Below are 19,084 nucleotides of genomic sequence, written 5' to 3' on the forward strand. Positions count from 1 at the left end.
CTGTAAATCCTTTCTGAAAGAAAGGGTGCTTCTATAGATCCTTTTTGAAAGAAAGGGTGCTTCTGTAAATCCTTTCTGAAAGAAATGGTGCTTCTTTAGATCCTTTCTGAAAGAAATGGTGCTTCTTTAGATCCTTTCTGAAAGAAATGGTGCTTCTTTGGATCCTTTTTGAAAGAAATGGTGCTTCTTTAGATCCTTTCTGAAAGAAGGGGTGCTTCTTTAGATCCTTTCTGAAAGAAGGGGTGCTTCTTTAGATCCTTTCTGAAAGAAGGGTTGCTTCTTTAGATCCTTTCTGAAAGAAGGGGTGCTTCTTTAGATCCTTTCTGAAAGAAGGGGTGCTTCTTTAGATCCTTTCTGAAAGAAGGGGTGCTTCTTTAGATCCTTTCTGAAAGAAGGGGTGCTTCTTTAGATCCTTTCTGAAAGAAGGGGTGCTTCTTTAGATCCTTTCTGAAAGAAGGGGTGCTTCTTTAGATCCTTTCTGAAAGAAGGGGTGCTTCTTTAGATCCTTTCTGAAAGAAGGGGTGCTTCTTTAGATCCTTTCTGAAAGAAGGGGTGCTTCTTTAGATCCTTTCTGAAAGAAGGGGTGCTTCTTTAGATCCTTTCTGAAAGATCCATTCTGAAAGAAAGGGTGCTTCTATAGATCCATTCTGAAAGAAATGGTGCTTCTATAGATCCTTTCTGAAAGAAAGGGTGCTTCTACAGACCCTTTCTGAACGAAAAGGTGCTTCTATAGATCCTTCTTGAAAGAAAGGATACTTCTATAAATCCTTTCTGAAAAAAAGGGTGCTTTTATAGAACCATTTTGAAAGAAAGGGTGCTTCTGTAGATCCTTTTTGAAAGAAAGGGTGCTTCTATAGATCCTTTCTGAAAGAAAGGGTGCTTCTATAGATCCTTTCTGAAAGAAAGGGTGCTTCTACAGACCCTTGCTGAACGAAAAGGTGCTTCTATAGATCCTTCTTGAAAGAAAGGGTACTTCTATAAATCCTTTCTGAAAGAAAGGGTGCTTTTATAGAACCTTTTTGAAAGAAAGGGTGCCTATTTAAATCCTTTCTGAAAGAAAGGGTGCTTTTATAGAACCTTTTTTAAAGAAAGGGCGCTTCTATAGATCCTTCTTGAAAGAAAGGGTGCTTCTATAGATCCTTCTTGAAAGAATGGGTACTTCAATAAATCCTTTCTGAAAGAAGGGGTACTTCAATAAATCCTTTCTGAAAGAAGGGGTACTTCAATAAATCCTTTCTGAAAGAAAGGGTGCTTCTAAAGATCCTTTCTGAAAGAAAGGGTGCTTCTAAAGATCCTTTCTGAAAGAAAGGGTGCTTCTAAAGATCCTTTCTGAAAGAAAGGGTGATTCTAAAGATTCTTACTGAAAGAAAGGGTGATTCTAAAGATTCTTACTGAAAGAAAGGGTTCTTCTAAAGGTCCATTCTGAAAGAAAGGGTTCTTCTAAAGATCCTTTCTGAAAGAAAGTGTGCTTCTAAAGATCCTTTCTGAAAGAAGTGGTGCTTCTATGGACCCTTTCTGAAAGAAGTGGTGCTTCTATGGAACCTTTCTGAAAGAAAGGGTACCTTTATACCACTTTTGAATCTATAAATCAGGTAGTATCGGACCGTATACCTGAAACTAGTGAAGTAGCCTTGTGTGAAGTGTCAATACCTGACAGAGACATGTGGATCGAGGGAGCTCTAGCACAGATTCCCGCTGGAAGCTGTGGGTTTACGGATGGGGCTGTGCTAGGGGGGAGAACCGGACTGGGTCTTTATATAATGGAACCGGAAACGGAAATCTCCCTCCGTCTGCCGGATCATAACACGATCCTGCAGGCGGAACTCCGGGCGATAACAGAGTGTCTGCTTTGGTTTGATACACACACAAGGCCTACCACTGTAAATATCCTTACGGATAGCAAAGCAGCCATTAGAGCTATATCAACCAAGACAGTGAAATCTAGAACTGTCTTGGAATGTATTAAATCTATAAATAATTACTCCCAACACGGTAAGGTAAACATTATATGGGTACCAGGGCATACCGGGATTAGGGGTAATGAAATAGCAAACTCCTTGGCAAAACAAGCCAAGGAGCAACCAACGGTAAGTCTAGAAAACGCTAAGCCGTTTAAAGCTACGCGACTAGAACTAAAGACATGGGCAAAAAATGCACATGTATCCCTCTGGAGTAGTGGAGAGAAGGGAAAAAACACAAAAATCCTATGGGGAAACCCAGACGAGGACAAAACAAAAGAATTACTTTTACTAAGTAAAAAAGATATTAGTAGACTGACAGGAATCCTTACAGGTCACCTAGGTCTAAAAGCGCACCTGCACAAAATAGGTTGTGCAGAAAACAGTGAATGCAGAGCATGCGGAGAGGACGACGAAACGTTGGAACATTACCTCTGCCATTGTCAAGCCTTCACAAATCTGAGAACCCAGTTACTAGGGAATGACATTATACCAGGACTCGACCAAATTAGGACAATCGAGTTCAAAAAGATCAGAGACTATGTAAATAGGACAGAGATCCTAGACTAAGTCAAAAAAAAAAAAAGATAATCCTCCATAACCCAAAATTAGAGCGCACAACAGGCCTACTTATGGCTTAAGTGTATGTCCACATGGGCATGTGGTGATCTAGTATCACCCCTCTTATCAACCTAACCTAACCTAACCTATACCACTTTTCCGGAAGAGAGGGTGTTTTTATGCCTATTTTCCGGAAGAGAAAGTGCTTTTATACCCCTTTTCTGGAAGAGAGGGTTCTTCTTTAGCGCCTTTCTGAAAGAAAGGTTACTTCTACAGACCCTTTCTGAAAGAAAAGTCGCTTCTTTTCCGGAAGAATGGGTGCTTCTATAGAACCTTTTTGATCCCTTTCTAAAAGAATGGGTGCTTCTACGAACCCTTTCTAAAAGATGGGGTGCTTCTATAGACCTTTTTGAAAGAAAGGGTGCTTCTGTAAATCCTTTCTGAAAGAAATGGTGCTTCTATAGATCCTTTTTGAAAGAAAGGGTGCTTCTGTAAATCCTTTCTGAATGAAAGGGTGCTTCTGTAGATTCTTTTTGAAAGAAAGGTTGCTTCTGTAAATCCTTTTTGAAAGAAAGGTTGCTTCTGTAAATCCTTTCTGAAAGAAAGGGTGCTTCTCTAGATCCATTCTGAAAGAAAGGGTGCTTCTACAGACCCTTTCTGAACGAAAAGGTGCTTCTATAGATCCTTCTTGAACGAAAAGGTGCTTCTATAGATCCTTCTTGAACGAAAAGGTGCTTCTATAGATCCTTCTTGAAAGAAAGGGTACTTCTATAAATCCTTTCTGAAAGAAAGGGTGCTTTTATAGAACCTTTTTGAAAGAAAGGGTGCTTCTATAGATCCTTTTTAAAAGAAATGGTGCTTCTATAGATCCTTTTTGAAAGAAAGGGTGCTTCTATAGATCCTTCTTGAAAGAACGGGTGCTTCTATAGATCCTTCTTGAAAGAACGGGTGCTTCTATAGATCCTTCTTGATCCTTCAATAAATCCTTTCTGAAGGAAAGGGTACTTCAATTTCTGAAAGAAGGGGTACTTCAATAAATCCTTTCTGAAAGAAAGGGTACTTCAATAAATCCTTTCTGAAAGAAGGGGTACTTCAATAAATCCTTTCTGAATGAAAGGGTGCATCTAAAGATCCTTTCTGAACGAAAGGGTGCATTTAAAGATCCTTTCTGAAAGAAAGGGTGCTTCTAAAGATCCTTTCTGAAAAAAGGGTTCTTCTAAAGATCCTTTCTGAAAAAAGGGTTCTTCTAAAGATCCTTTCTGAAAGAAAGTGTGCTTCTAAAGATCCTTTTTGAAAGAAGTGGTGCTTCTATGGACCCTTTATGAAAGAAAGGGTACCTTTATACCCCTTTTCTGGAAGAGAGGGTGCTTTTATACCTCTTTTCTGGAAGAGAGGGTGCTTCTTTAGCGCCTTTCTGAAAGAAAGAAAGAAAGAAAGAAAGAAAGAAAGAAAGAAAGGGTACTTCTACAGACCCTTTCTTAAAGAAAGGTCGCTTCTTTTCCGGAAGAATGGGTGCTTCTATAGAACCTTTTTGATCCCTTTCTAAAAGAATGGGTGCTTCTACGAACCCTTTCTAAAAGAAGGGGTGCTTCTATGAACCCTTTCTCAAAGAAAGGGCGCTTTTATGGACTCTTTCTGAAAGAAAGGGCGCTTTTATGGAATCTTTCTGAAAGAAAGGGCGCTTTTATGGACTCTTTCTGAAAGAGCGGTGCTTCTTTGGACCCTTTCTTAACGAAAGGGGGCTTCTATGGACCCTTTTCCGGAAGAAAGGGTGATTCTATAGAACCTTTTCCGGAAGAAAGGGTGATTCTATAGAACCTTTTTTAATGAAAGGATGCTTCTGTGATCCCTTTCTAAAAGAATGGGTGCTTCTACGAACCCTTTGTAAAAGAAGAGGTGCTTATATTAACCCTTACTGAGAGAAAGGGTGCTTTTATGGACTCTTTCTGAAAGAGCGGTGCTTCTGTGGACCCTTTCTAAAGGAAATGGTGCTTCTATGGATCCTTTCTGAAGGAAGGGGTGCTTCGATGGGCCCGTTCTGAGAGAAGGGTTGCTTCTATGGACCCTTTCTAAAAGAAAAGGTGCTTCTATAGATCCTTCTTGAAAGAAAGGATACTTCTATAAATCATTTCTGAAAGAAAGGATACTTCTATAAATCATTTCTGAAAGAAGAGTTGCTTCTTTAGACCCTTTCTGAGAGAAAGGGCGCTTTTATGGATCCTTTCTGAAAGAACGGTGCTTCCGTGAACCCTTTCTGAAAGAAAGGTTGCTTCTATGGACCCTTTCTGAAAGAAGGGGTGCTTCTATGGACCCTTTCTGAAAGAAAAGGTACATCTATGGGCCCCTTCTGAAAGAAAATGTGCATCTGTGGACCCATTCTAAAAGAATGCTTCTATGGACCCTTTCTGGAAGAAAGGGTGCTTCTACGAACCATTTCTAAAAGGAGGGGCGCTTCTTTGGACCCTTTCGGAAAGAAAGGGTGCTAATATGGACTACCTGAAAGAAAGGTTTCTGAAAGAAAGGTTGCTTCTGTGGACCCTAAAGGTAGTTCGGTAAAAATTTTAGGAACAATTTTTAAAATGCCGAAAAGCGGGAGGTTCTGTTATATGCACCGAATATTTATCGTTTTTATAAGTATTTTACGGAAGGTAAAATAGCTTCCACCAACATTCTTTTTGTAGAATTCAAAAAAAAAATTCTTTTCGTTTTTTTCCACAGCCTGCTTTTCAATGTTGATGTATCTACTAAAACAGCGTGGTGTTAAATTGCAATAAGTAAAATAAAAACATAGCCGATATTGTTTTGCTGTTGTTGTGTTTTCGTTTTGATAAAGATGCTGGCTGCTATACCACCTACATACATACAATGTACATACATAGGTGGCCATATGGATGGATGCATCTGAAAAATCCATGCTCTTCCGTAGGTGTTTTAAAATCGTTCTTTTCTATGCTCCCCCGTTTCACGTTTTAAAGAGAGTGGTAAAGCTTAAACTGGAACTGGGAGATGTGGGCTGGCTAACTCGACTATTTTTATTCACAACGACCAGTATCTAGTGGCGAATTGAAATTTATTTGGATAACATAGAGTTGGTGAGAGAGAAGGGGGTATTGTTTTCTAAATTTGTCGTTTCAGTCACATGTTGTATTGTTGTTGTTTGTTATTTTTTATTTGTTTTGGGACTTGTTTACATCGTGCAAGAGTCAAGGTGTGGGCGAGGACTATTTCATGGCTCATGTTTGGGATTTTTTCATTGTAAAACTAGTCTCTCTTTCTCTATCTGCCTATATATCTCTTGGCTGATATACAAAATCAGAAAAACCTCCATGTGTGTAAAATTAGTCCGGTAAAGCTATGCGCATGTTTTTCCTATTCCCCACATCTTCAAATCTTTACAAATTGTTGCTTTTTATTTGGCACGAGTTTTATCCTTTACTTTTTCATCTATCATTCTTTTACGTCTCAGTCTTGCCAGTTATCTGGTATTCCTGTTGAAAGGATGTGTGTGAGAGCAGCAATGTTGGTGGTGGTGATGGTGTTGCAGAATTGAATGGTACTACTCATGCCCCATCTGCAGCGGCAGTAGTGTTTTGTTCACATGTTTTTTGTTTTTGTTTCTTTTTCCCTGTTTTCCTTTCCTTTTGTTTTGATCTGATTTTGTTTTGAATGATGGTCTGCAACATTAGCACGCGCATGGGATGTTGCACGACAAGTTTTTTTGTTACCTTCTCTCTCATATCTTGTTCTAGGCAATGACTGCTGCTATACTACACATGTCTTGTTTACTGTGGCAGCCGCAGCTACGATATTCCTCTCTCGCTTTTGGTGCTTGGTTGACTGTTGTTTTTGTGTTTTGCCACTCACGTGTATTTGTTGTTTTCATTCAAACATTAAGGACCTGTTTTTTGGCTGCAACCACCGTGCTTGTTGTTTTTGTTGCCATCCTCGTATTTTGTCTTTCTTCCTTCATTGAAACTTTGTTACTTCCCGTTTTCTTTGTAGTTATTTTCCTGCATACATCTTCTCTAGCATTTTTTGTGCTCGAGAAAAAGAAATCCTGTTCTTCTTAAAGCCAGCTATAAAAGCATTTTGTTTTGGGTTATACCCAGCTACATGCCTTGCGAACATGTAGCGATTTGTATGTTGTACTTAAATGTTTAACAAATATCAAAGGTTATTAAAAGGTTATAAAGTGTTCGTTTCATTAATAACGGTTATATGGGAAGCTTGCGTGGCGAGTTCGATTCTTATAAGAAAATAATCAAAATAAACAACAATTTTGCAACGGATTGACTCGAAGGAAACTTCGACCAGGGGTGACGTCCCCAACAATTATATGTTTATACCCGCAGCATTTATGCTAACGAGGGTATATACACTTTCATACGGGAAAAACGTGCCTCATCGAAATAATGGTTTTAGACCCCAAGTATGTGACGAAATCCGTTAACAATGTCCGCCCGTCTGTCTGTCTGGCTGGCTGGTGCGCACGTTAACTCCCGAACGGATTTTGTCCAAACTTAGTTTTAGTTCGAAGATGGGTTATCTCGGTCCAGTACCTCCCCCCCAAAAGTTCGAAAATGTTCGGAAAATGTGTGCGCACGATAACACTTGAAGGGAGTAAACGATTTGGTCCATACGTTGAGCCTCGTGAAACTTCTGCCAGACTTAGGTTGAGGTTCTAATATGGACTCAATCGGTCCACTCCTTCGGATACCTCGCACACAAAATTTCGGAAAAGTTCAGTTTAAGGGTCTGATATCGAATCGCTTTGATTGTATCAACTTCTATTAACTGCCCCCTATACGACGACACAACTTTCATCAGGGGCAAGTCCATATTTCCAGAGACAAAATGCAAAAACCCCATTGCACACTGGTCAGCAAATTGTCTCTAAACCACTGATGGGCAAATTGCGAGAAACTCATGTATTTTTTACACTTTTTTGTGTGAGGCAGAGCATTTCTGCCCATCAGTGCTCTAAACATATCACATTTTAATATTTTAACACTGGTTTTGTAATTTATAACGGTATTTAACAAAACAAAACAGAAGAAGTTGACATTTACGTATGATCTCTTAAAAACTTTAAAAACATCAGTAAGGTTATGATTTCTTACAAGGCAAATAACTAAAATTGAAAGGATAAAATTATTTTTTTTTCGAAATGGAAGTTTTAGTACAAGGTTTCCTAATTGCTTTTACATAAAAATGTGTACACATTATTCGCATAAAATCAAATTTTTTATAATACTTTTTTGCGGATTTTTTTCCAAGTCCTAAAAATTAAAGTTGAGTTTTACTAACTTCGCCATTCTCCAAATTTTTGAAGAATGTTCGAAATAGTGGGAAATTTACAAAAAATTTGGTTCCAGCTGCATATATATTTGCATTTCCGTGTGTGACATTAAAAATACTGACGATGCCTCTGGTCGTTTCAGTGAATATGCCGGATTACTGTATTCTCAGTTTCTTCTTTGTTTTGTGTTTTAATTGTTTGTTTTGATTTGTATACCCTACACCACTATGTGGAAAGGGTATTATAAGTTTGTTTTGGTAAAAATTCATGTAACAACGCGAAATATTCGTCGGAGACCCCCAATGTGGCATACCAATCTTCATATCTCGGCGAGATAAAGCGATTTTGAGATGTGTGTCCGTCTGTCCATTATAAATTTTAATCAAACTCCATGCTGCAATTATGGACCAATCGTCACGAAATTTGGTATGGAGGTCGGTTTCACATCAGAATATATCGCTATTTTAATTGGTGATGATCGTGAAATATTTAGCGGGTGAAATGGACCAAAAACATAATTTGTATCCGATTTTGCAGATGCTCTGTAGGTCGCAATAAAAGTCCGATCGCCTCGAAATTTTAAATAAGGTAAGAGTATATGACAATTACAATTTGTGATGGCGATCAGATAATATTAAGAGGGTTAAATGGACCACAACTTTTGTGTGAAAATTGTGAAAATTTTTAATATACAGCTTATATCTTTATTCCTGGATGAGGCATTCCTGGCAAGTAAGCTATACTTGGAAGAGGAACGCTTGACCTTTATATTGATGTCAATTGTGTTGGTGTACATGGTAAGATAATAGAGTTACAGCCTAATATATCCAGTTATTTGTTTGTAGTGTTATCATAAACACGCTAGATTTCGCAATTATAGCTGAATAATCACGAAATTTTGCACAAGGTAAAGGTTTAGGTAGAAGAAGATGCTTACAATTTTGGATGATGATCTAATATTATTTAGCGGGTGAAATGGACCATTACTTTTGCATGAAAAATACAAAAAAATATTTCTGGTCTATATTTTATTTCCTGGAGGGCATACGCCATCAAAGTAGACTACATATGGAAATAGAACTACTGATCTTCCCCATGCAATCACGTGTCTGCTAGATAACGGGCCTACTGCTTAATATATAATGTGTTTTGTGTAGAGAACCACATTTTCCAATTCCCAGTTTTTGCATTATTGCAAATTACATGGTGCCATAACGTTTTAATTGTCCAATTGGATTTTTATACATACATTGCAGCATGCGTCGCCTTGCCACCTTTTTGCAAAACGATTTCCTTGCCAGGCAAAATTAAATTTTCAACGGTGGCAAAATATCCTTTAGTAGGGTTTGCGACATTTTCTGAGTATTTCAGCCATATAAAACCCTCATGAATCAGGGTACACTCACTCATTGATATGAGAGAAGTCTCCCTTGTCCCTTCTGAGATGTTTGTAAAACAATTATTATATTATTATTTAAGCTTGGTGTACCAAAATCCACAAAGTTATTTCATACAATATGATCATTTGTTCCACAAATAAATTTTGATTTGTGAAAAGCTAATTCCCAGTAGTAAAGGTGTAGGGTTTCACATGGTCGGCCCCGTCCGACTATAGCCTTGACTTACTTGTTTTCTTTAAAGATTAAGACATTTTTGTGTTGGGATCTACTTATGAGTGTATTTTTTACATTTGTATATTTTTGATATATGTATGATGCTATATAAAATATGAAAACAAATAAAAATGTAAAGTTCGGTGGTACAGAACTTTTTTATACCATGAAATATTCTGACCTCAAGTGGAATAATTTCCTTTCCTGTCCACGATACCATTCGGAGACGTTTTTTGACCACTAAGAACTCCAAATAGCAAATTACAACCAAGTCGAACCGAAAATGTAGATAAAAAACCTCAGAATAACTGAAATAGGGAGGTACCGTAATATTAGGGCTATACCGAAACCTGGAGCTAAGACCACAATTTTTGGCGCAGAAGGTTTTTGATCATTGAGAACTCCAAATGGCAAATTACAACCAATTCGGGCAGAAGATGTTGATAAAATCTTCAAAATACCTGAAATCGGGAGGTACCGTAATGTGAGGGCTATACCGAAACCTGGACCTAAGACCAACATTTTTGGCGCAGAAGGTTTTTGATCATTGAGAACTCTAAGTGGCAAATTACAACCGATTCGTGCCAAAAATGTTGATAAAATCGTCAAAATACCTGAAATCGGGAGGTATCGTAATATGAGAGCTATACCGAAACCTGGACCTAAGACCACAATTTTTGGCGCAGAAGGTTTTTGACCATTGGAAACCCCCAAATACCACAGTACAGCCAATTAGGGCCGAAAAGCTTCAAAATACCTGAAATTGGGTGCTACCGCTACATGGGGGCTATAGGAAAAAGTGGACCTATATTGATGATTTTTTTCTAAAGTATTTTTTACTTATTTTTAGCATATACTGAAAAAAATCAAAAAATTGTCGCACCTCCCCATACAAGTGGCACCACTGTGCAATGGAGCGCAAGATAACTCTGGGAAGGATCTGCCGATTCGATCCAAACTTTTGTCTTCGTAATATTTTGTCCAAACATAGTTTAAATTCGAAGATAAGCCATATCGGTCCACTTCTTCAGGTACCTCCCCCATAAAGGTTTAAAAATGTTCGGAAAATTTGTGCGAACGATAACTCTGGAATGGAGTGGCCGATTTGGTCCATACTTTACACATCCTAATATATTTTCCAGACATAGATCAGTTTCGAATAGCGCCTATATTTATCCACTCCTTCAGGTACCTCCCACACAAAATTTGGATAAGTTTACTTTAAGACCTGCTCTCAAATCACCTTAATTTCTGTTGAAGCAACTTGCATTCGCTGTCTCAATTACGACGGTAAAAATTATTTTCCATACCTCTTGAGAAAACAGTCCGAAAGGTGTAAAAAACCCCTATGGCAACACCGGGGCACCCAATTCGGTCCCAACTTTGGATCTCCTAATATTTTGTCCAAACTTAGTTTAAGTTCTAAAATAGCCCATATCGGTCCTCTCCTTAGGGTACCTCAACCACAAAACTTTAACATTTGTGTTTAAGTGCAGTTTAAGGTCTGTTCAAAGATCCTTTGGATGCTCTTCGTCGTGCTCCTGTTTACCGGCATATTATGTTTTCCGTGGACAAGTCCCTGCATCCTGACATACTGGTCCAAATACGATGACCCACTGAAATAACTAGTGGGCGCGATATCTATCTCAAAATAAGATCCACTTACACAATGGACTATGTTGGTCCATTCCTTTAAGTACCTCCTCCGCAACACTTTTGAACTTTAATCCTAATCCACATTTTTGTCAAAATATATTCTAACCCTAAATACGTTCGATGAAAGTTTCAATTCACAAAAATGCGACAAAATCGATTAGTTGTCAATGAGAGCCGTACCTAAAATTTTCTGGGCGACATTTTTGCAGAACATTTCGAAGCTGAAAAACGTCATCATGTGGTACTTTTATAGCGGCTCTTAAAATAAAGGACGAAAAGGACATTGACGGAAGCGAGAAGGTCGAAGTTCTCTACGAAAATAATCCTCATTCGACTTGACTGAAGACATGTCATCTCAAAAATAAACTAAAACAACAGTGAACAAAGATATAACGCTAATTCCTGATGGCTTACATGGTCTCTAGCAAAAACTTCATCACGACACAACGCGGAAGTTCGACTCACGGCAGATATGTCCTTCGGGGTTCTTAAAATATTCACCAAGGCCTTTCTTCCCCAAGAGGAATTTTCAGTGCCCCAGACTTTCAGCTCCATTTTGTCGCACAGTGTAATTGATGTGTCCTGGCAACCCGGACTTAATTGCTCATCATGTTCAAATTGTTAGCTGCACGGTTAACGAAGACGCTTCTACGAGCAACTGCATGAATCCGAAGTTGAGTATTTGTACCAAAAGCCTAGAAAGTTGACAGGGTGGTGCCGCTACTGAAGCCAAGCATGCCAGCAGCGGTGAATGACACAGGACTATCTCCCACCTGTCGCCACTAGTAAAGAGGCACTACTCCTGTACATTATGTGAAGAAGTTTCTTAGTTGCCCAACATCAGCACTGATTCCGGGAAATGTACAATATAACATAACAGCATCCACACACACACACACAATCGAGGACTGAATCAGAACAGGAAGTGCGATCGAACTGTTATGGCGACGCTTGACCTATCGAAGCCCTTCGATAACGTCAACCATGCCAAGCTGTTCGAGGACATTGAGAAGATTTCCGCAGAGTGAAACAGAGAATTCGCCAAGGTTGGGTAATATATCCGGACCTATTTAACCTCCACATTCTACGATGATTATTGTACGATCTTGGTGTCAAAACCTATGAGAGCATCGATGACATATGTAGGGTGTCCAAAACCGAAACCGGTTAACCGGTTTTGACTTACAAAACCGAAACCGGTTTTCGCCAAAAACGTCATTTTCGGTTAACCGAAAAAACCGGTTATTTGTGTCGGTTAACCGGTTTTAAAAAAAAGCAGTAATATTTTAAAAATTTCATTACAATTTTATTGCTGAAAGTAAACTAAACTTAACTAACAAAAGGTACGGCTAAATTATAAATGTCAGATACCTTTAAACTTGAAAATATTTTGTGTAAAATGGCACAACTCCAATATAGTTCAATTGAACGATCATGAAAAAAACTGCGTATACGTAATATCACACGGTTGTTTGAATTACGTTATTCATACGTTTTTGAATTATTACAGTAAACTAAGAACTGTAACAAAGTACATTTTGATTCCGGCACGATACTTTGAGGTTCTCAACGCAAGAAGGAGAATCCAGACTTAATGAAATGTAAATTTAATTCCTTTGGTACACAATCGTATATTTGTAAGGGCTTTTACTATACTTAGAGCACAGTTTCTGACTTATGTTTGCTGTCTCCACTTTAAGGTTGAATGTTAAATAACAAGGATATTATCAGATAATTATATAATAACGAATTAGTTATACTTAATTTACCCCTTGCCACACATTTTTAATCAAATATTTATCAATTATGAGCAATTTTGTACCTATTTTACAAAACCGGTTTAAACCGGTTAACCGGTTTTGAAAATTTTTGAAAACCGAAAACCGGTTTTTGAAAAAACTGAAAATTTCGGTTAACCGAAAACCGTTTTGTTTGGAAAAACCGGTTTTTTGGACACCCTAGACATATGTGATACATAGGTTAAATATCTACTACATAGCTTACATATTGCAGTTATGTCATCTAAGGGATATGAAAATATACGTCACTAGTTCCACTGCCACACTTGTCACCACCTGGACAGCTGAACTGAGGCTCCTCCCAACATATTGGTCAATTATCCCCCACCCAGTAATGCACCATCCTGAGCGTAGTTGAGCTCTAGTTTGTTGTGGCAGTTGACGCTACTCAGCTGCGATAGATGGGGTGTTCTCCGATTAGGATGGCCCTCACGGTAACACCAGAGCAAGTACTTTAACAAGAGCATGCAATTGTATTACTGTACTTGAATAATCTTCTTCATGATCCACTGAAGACATGATGCACCCTGTTGCAGTTCTCAGGGCAGCATTCTGACAGATTTGAATATTTTTCCATTGCGGTGCACATGTATTCGCGGACCACACCATCGCAGCTTAGCTTACCGCAGACCAACCTGTTGCGTTATATATGGTCACCAAGATTTCTTTATCTGTAGCCCAAGTGACTTGAGGATCATTTTCTATCTCAGTTTGTCGCAGATAGATGTAGCATGCGCGGACGTCTAAAAGATGCTGTCGAATGTGTCCCCTAGAATCTTGGGGTGGTTGGTCGTTGGATTTCTGCTACCACCGACCGTGACTTTCAACCCAGTGCTCACCTCTGCAGTCCATGTGGTGCACAGAGTGGCCGTAGATTTAGTGGCGGATATTGCATATTCCTCGCGCGGAAAAAGGTGGTAAAATTATTCAAATAAAAGTTCAGCCTTTCACAAATGTTACAAGAGAAGATAACAGACGGTAAGATTGTACAATCGTCCGAATACGTACATCATACATCAATGCCCTCTGGAGGAGGCGAAATTCAGGAGAAGTAGATGTTAACCAGTTCCGGATATATCACTACACCTTAGGAACTCTCTGTTTTACTCTACGGGGCTTGGACCTCTTGTCCCTGAATTCCACGTACGACTGGCGTCTACTCATGTAAATGATTGTACAACGTTTCAAACTTGGCCGAAGAGTAGCCTACTCGATGTCCTCCAACAGTGTGGAGTGATTGACAGCATCAAAGGCTTTTGATAAGTCAAGCGCCACCATCACTGTTCTATTACGCGGATTGCTTTGGTCGAGTCCTCGACAAGTATTTGTGGAGATGGCGTGCAGCGCCATTGTCGTGCTGAAAATTGCAAACTGGATAGCTATTTCCGACGCTGAGGTAGACTAAAGACTCAAGGGTCTTTGCTACGGGCGATAAAAGCGAAATTGGTCTGTGCGATTCACCACCTTTGCTGGCATCGTTGGCTGGCTTCGGTAGCGCTACCACCCTGTCCATTTTCAGACTTCTTGCTAGCGAAAGGTTAAGAACTTTAGTAAGATACCCCAGTCCCGGCACATCCAGCTGTGTGGTTCCGAGTCAATCCGGTACGAGAAAACCTGCCGTGGGATTGACATTTTCCTTGTCGCTGAACAGAATAGTATTTCCATAGCTGGATGTTTCTTACACTGGGCTGCACTATCGCATTTCACTGATTCCCAGAATACCTAGTTTGTATTTAATAAATTGTGCCACTCCTGATGTTTCGCTAAGAGCCTTTACGTTCCACATTGTCCAATCCGAATCCTTTTTATACCCTCCACCATAAGATGGGGGGTATATTGTGTTTGTGATTCCGTTTGTAACTACTCGAAATAATCATTGTAGACCCCACAAACCATATACATTCTTGATCAGCGAGCAATTCTACATCGATATAGCCATGTCCGTCCGTCTGTCCGTCTGTGGAAATCACTCTAGCGTCCGAAAGGATTGAAGTAGGTGGATGACATTTTGATAAAATCTATTATATGTATGTAGGACTTTTGGTATTGAAAGCAGGCTATGTAGGTCCGCGTTTTCGTATAGCCCCCATACAAAGTGACGCGTCGTCGTTTTAAGGAATTTTTAAGATATTTGTCCCATTGGTTGTAATTTGGTATTTTGTGTCTCCAGAGGATAAAAAACATTTCTACCAAAGTTTGTTTATATAGGTCCACGTTTTTGTATAGCCCCCATATAACGCCCCATATATAGTACGGGTATCTTTAAATTATTTTGAATGTATTAGACCCATTTGACCACAGAATCGGTTGTAACTTTGTATTTCGTGTTTCCAGAGGCTAAGAAATATTTCTTCCATAAAATGTTTATATAGGTCCACGTTTTGATATAGCCCCATAGGACGTTATCTCCCGATTTTCGTTATTTTGAGGGTTTTAGCCTCATTATCACACCGAAATGGCTGACATTTGGTATTTATTCTTCGATAGGTCCACGCCTCCGTACAGCCCCCATAGAACGGTTCCTCCCGATTTTCGGTATTTTGAAGGATGTGGCCACATTAATCCACCAAAATGGCTGAGATTTAGTATTTGGTCTTCATTTGGGGTAATAAACGTTCCATATGAAATTTGTTGGAATAGGTCCACTCCTTTATATAGCCTCAATATATTTGATATTTGGTCTCCGTTGGAGGTATAAAACTTTCCCCCAGAAACTTGTCGGTACTGGTCCACGCCTTAGTATAGCCCCCATAGAACGGTAATTCCCTATTCTCGGTATTTTGATGCTTGTGGCCTCAATATTCCACCGAAATGGCTGAAATTTGGTATTTGGTCTCCATTTGGGGTATTAACGGTACCTCCCGATTTTCGGTATTTTGAAGGTTGTGACCTCAATATCCCACCGAAATGACTAAAATTTGCTAGTTAGCCTTCATTGGGGGTATACAACTTTCCAGCTTTGTCGGTATAGATCTTCATATAGGCCCTATAAATCTTCATATAGCCCCTATAGAACGGTACCTCCTGATTTTCGGTATTTTGAAGGTTGTGACATCAATATCCCACCGAGATGGCTAAAATTTGGTGCATAGTCTTCGTTGAGGGTATATAACTTTCCACCTAAAATTGGTCGGTATAGGTCAACGTCTTCATATAGCTTCCATAGAACGGTACCGTCCGAATTTCGGTATTTTGAAGGTTTTAGCCTCAATATTCCACCGAAGTGGCTGAAATTTGGTATTTAGCCTTTTTCTGGGCTACAAAAATTTCCATCAGAAATTTGTTCCTATTCCCTTCAATACAGTTCGTTGTGGAGGGTATAAAAAGTTCGGCCCGGCCGAACTTAACGCTTTTCATATAAGTAGGGGAACAACCTACAGTATCCTAGGATGGTACGGGGGCTGCCAGATCATAGACTTCATCCCGCCTATATGATTTCACATTTCTGTAGCGAACCACTTCATTCAAGTTAGACTCTGCAGCGATATCGGGATCTAAAGACAACAATTCCTTTTGATTCAAAATCTACTTGCCTATGTTTTATTTCCCTGGTACCTCTCACAGGACTCAACGGTAATATGAAAACTATATGTATTGTGAAATAATGGGCCAGAGGTGCAATTCCTTTGACAAATACCTAATTGCAACTTTCCAACTTGCAGTTTTGTTTTAAATTTTGTCCCAAGGACTTAATCTGTTATATCTTTCCTTCTTCTTATACTTATTTATACATGTTTCTTCTGCGTTTCACACCCACATACCTTTATGTTGCAATATTTTGCATTTTCCTGACGTGAACTCCTTTTCTTAGGCAAGACCAAATGACTTTTGAGCTATGCACACTGCAACAAATGCAAACAAATATCCAGGTCCAGGACAAATATGGCAAAGGCAACCAGCCGTCATCCTACATTACGCCTCCTTGTAAGTAAGCATTGCACGCACACCTTTGTGTGACTTTGTTTTTGTTTGTATACCACCATACAAGGAGGCATGCAGACAAACAGCAGGCATTGACATTTCAACGATTACAACATGTTCAGGTGCTCTTATGAGGTGTTTTTGTTTCATGCTCTCTGTGTGTTCGTTCGCTCGCTCTCTATCATTAACATGAATGTTTGTGGGTTGAGGAACTCCTTGTGTGATAACAGCAAAGAGCCGACCGAGAAGCAGCGGCAGCTATTATTAACCACTACAACTTGTATTGTTTGCATACTTCCTTTTCATGTAATGTTGTTGTTTTTGTTATCATATTTCTTGTTTTTGAACTCTCATTCATTATTATTGTGTACACATTTCTTGTTGTTTTTGTTTTACTATCTATATTTGGCCACAACGTGCAAGGCTGGCTGGCTGGTGGCGTCTGTCTGCAAAACACCACAAAACACAAACTGCCCTCCTCCTCTTATCAGCGCGACAAGTGAGACCAGCCGACCGACCGACCACATGAATGATGACTGATGTCAGTGAGTGATTCGTCCATCGTCGTCCACTCAATGTTTGCAAGAAAATTGTTTTCCGATAATTTTGAAAATGTTGTTGTTTTTGTGCAATTACAATGTGCGTGTAATGTATTGTATGGGCCCATTCTTATCATTCGTCCTTATTATCACTTGTTTTCGCACCACACAGTGTCGCAAGAAATCAAAATTGTTGCCGAACTAGTCAAGTGGCATGTGGGCCTCCTCCTCACAAGAAACAACAACGTGTTGTTGTTTTCGTTTATATCGAAAACTTGTTCTTTTGTTTTTATATTTTCTTTTTCGTAATTGATTGAATGGAAAGAGAGCGCAAGAGAGATTTGACGGCAAACAGGAAACCTGTTTCATATGCCATTATCAAAGCTAGTGTATTTCCTTCCTACTTCCGTTTTTTTGTATTTTTCTCCCAATTGTTTCTCAACTGAGAGAGGATAAGAGAGGATAATATCCTCTCTGCTCAATATACACATTTTTATTGTGAATCTTGAGCTAGAAATTCATTTCTAAAAATAACTTTTCAATTTGTTTGCTTCGATTATTCTGCGCCTATTACTACAAACACAAGAATTGTTGTTGTTGTTGTTCTTGTTGTTGTGATACTTGGTGTTAAATTAATTACACATTAATACTATTAACATATTTATCACACCCTCTATAACATAAAATAGCAAAAACCACACGAACAGCATATACAAAAAGGAAGAAAGTGATGTGTTTTTAATCACTCGAAAACAATATCAGTGGGGACTAAAATAGCAATGTGTGATACATACATACATACATACATACATACATATGAGGTATCCATCATAGGCTGGAAGCTATAACAACTAAGCTACAATCATACAAACTATAAAAAATAAAAGTGTCTCTCCCACACCTATCCTTTTTCACCAAAATGTCCTGCCAATAATTAAATTTAATTACACGTTGTGATTATTTTTCTATATCCCAAAAAGGGAGGAAGGGGGTAGGGAGGGATGTCAATTTGTCCACAGATATAAACATTAGTGTTGCCAAAGTTTGGACAAAAGTCCAACAAGTAAAATATTGAAACAGAAAGCAGCCGAAGATGACTTAGGCATAAGCTACGTTGATGCTCACCACTATATAATCAGGCACCTCGGCAGGTAGGTGAAAAATTCTTTAGAAAGACTCTACTGCAAGCATGCAAAAGATGCATACCAACTGAGCGGATAAAAAGCATCAGGCCAAATTTCCCGACGGAAGCCGCGAACCTTAATAGAGATTCCATCAGGAAATCCAATCCGTCTGACACCAGAATCGAAACCCTCAATAAAGAAATAAATAAAATGGTATCTAACCATAAAAAAGAAATATGGCGTAAACACCTCGAGGAATCGGATCCTGGCACAAAACGTCTGAGGACCACGTTACGTAGATACCTGCCTTGACGGCTTAAGCCCACGGCGATCTCAACACCAGGTTGGTTACAAGCACCGTAAAGAGGTGCCAATTGTGCTCAAGTGTTTGGCCCCGGTCACCACCTTGGTTTGGTGCGGAACCCATCTAAAATTCCTGTCTTTCTATGGCTCAGACAGTGGAGTTGCTAATGCAACTCCACTTTCAAGCCGTAGACTCTACCCGCGATTTGGGTACAACCATAACCACCATGATACTCCCACAAGGTGGCCGACACCAACTACCAGACTAGGCCATTAGACCTAGGGGCAACTGGAACCCGTGGTGCCAGAAT

General features: G+C 39.2%; 2 protein-coding genes across 8 annotated transcripts in view; one reads left to right on the top strand and one right to left on the bottom strand.

The window, feature by feature from the left end:
- Window positions 1-19,084, bottom strand: part of ScsbetaG (Succinyl-coenzyme A synthetase beta subunit, GDP-forming) — a 279,380-nt gene that overhangs the window by 239,265 nt on the left and 21,031 nt on the right. The window contains exon 1 of one of the 2 annotated variants that reach the window (XM_073973166.1): window positions 16,648-18,675. The exons of the other annotated variant lie outside the window; for it this stretch is intronic. The gene's annotated coding sequence lies outside the window, so the exon portion shown is untranslated. Of the gene's footprint in view, window positions 1-16,647; window positions 18,676-19,084 lie in introns of those variants that run through there. 2 annotated transcript variants of the gene reach the window in all.
- Mnt overlaps window positions 1-19,084 on the top strand; it is a 259,484-nt gene that overhangs the window by 113,841 nt on the left and 126,559 nt on the right. The gene's annotated exons all lie outside the window — the stretch shown is intronic.

This window comes from Musca autumnalis, unplaced genomic scaffold (assembly GCF_047663935.1).
Source record: "Musca autumnalis isolate F117 unplaced genomic scaffold, ASM4766393v1 scaffold_3, whole genome shotgun sequence".
NCBI lineage: Eukaryota > Metazoa > Arthropoda > Insecta > Diptera > Muscidae > Musca > Musca autumnalis.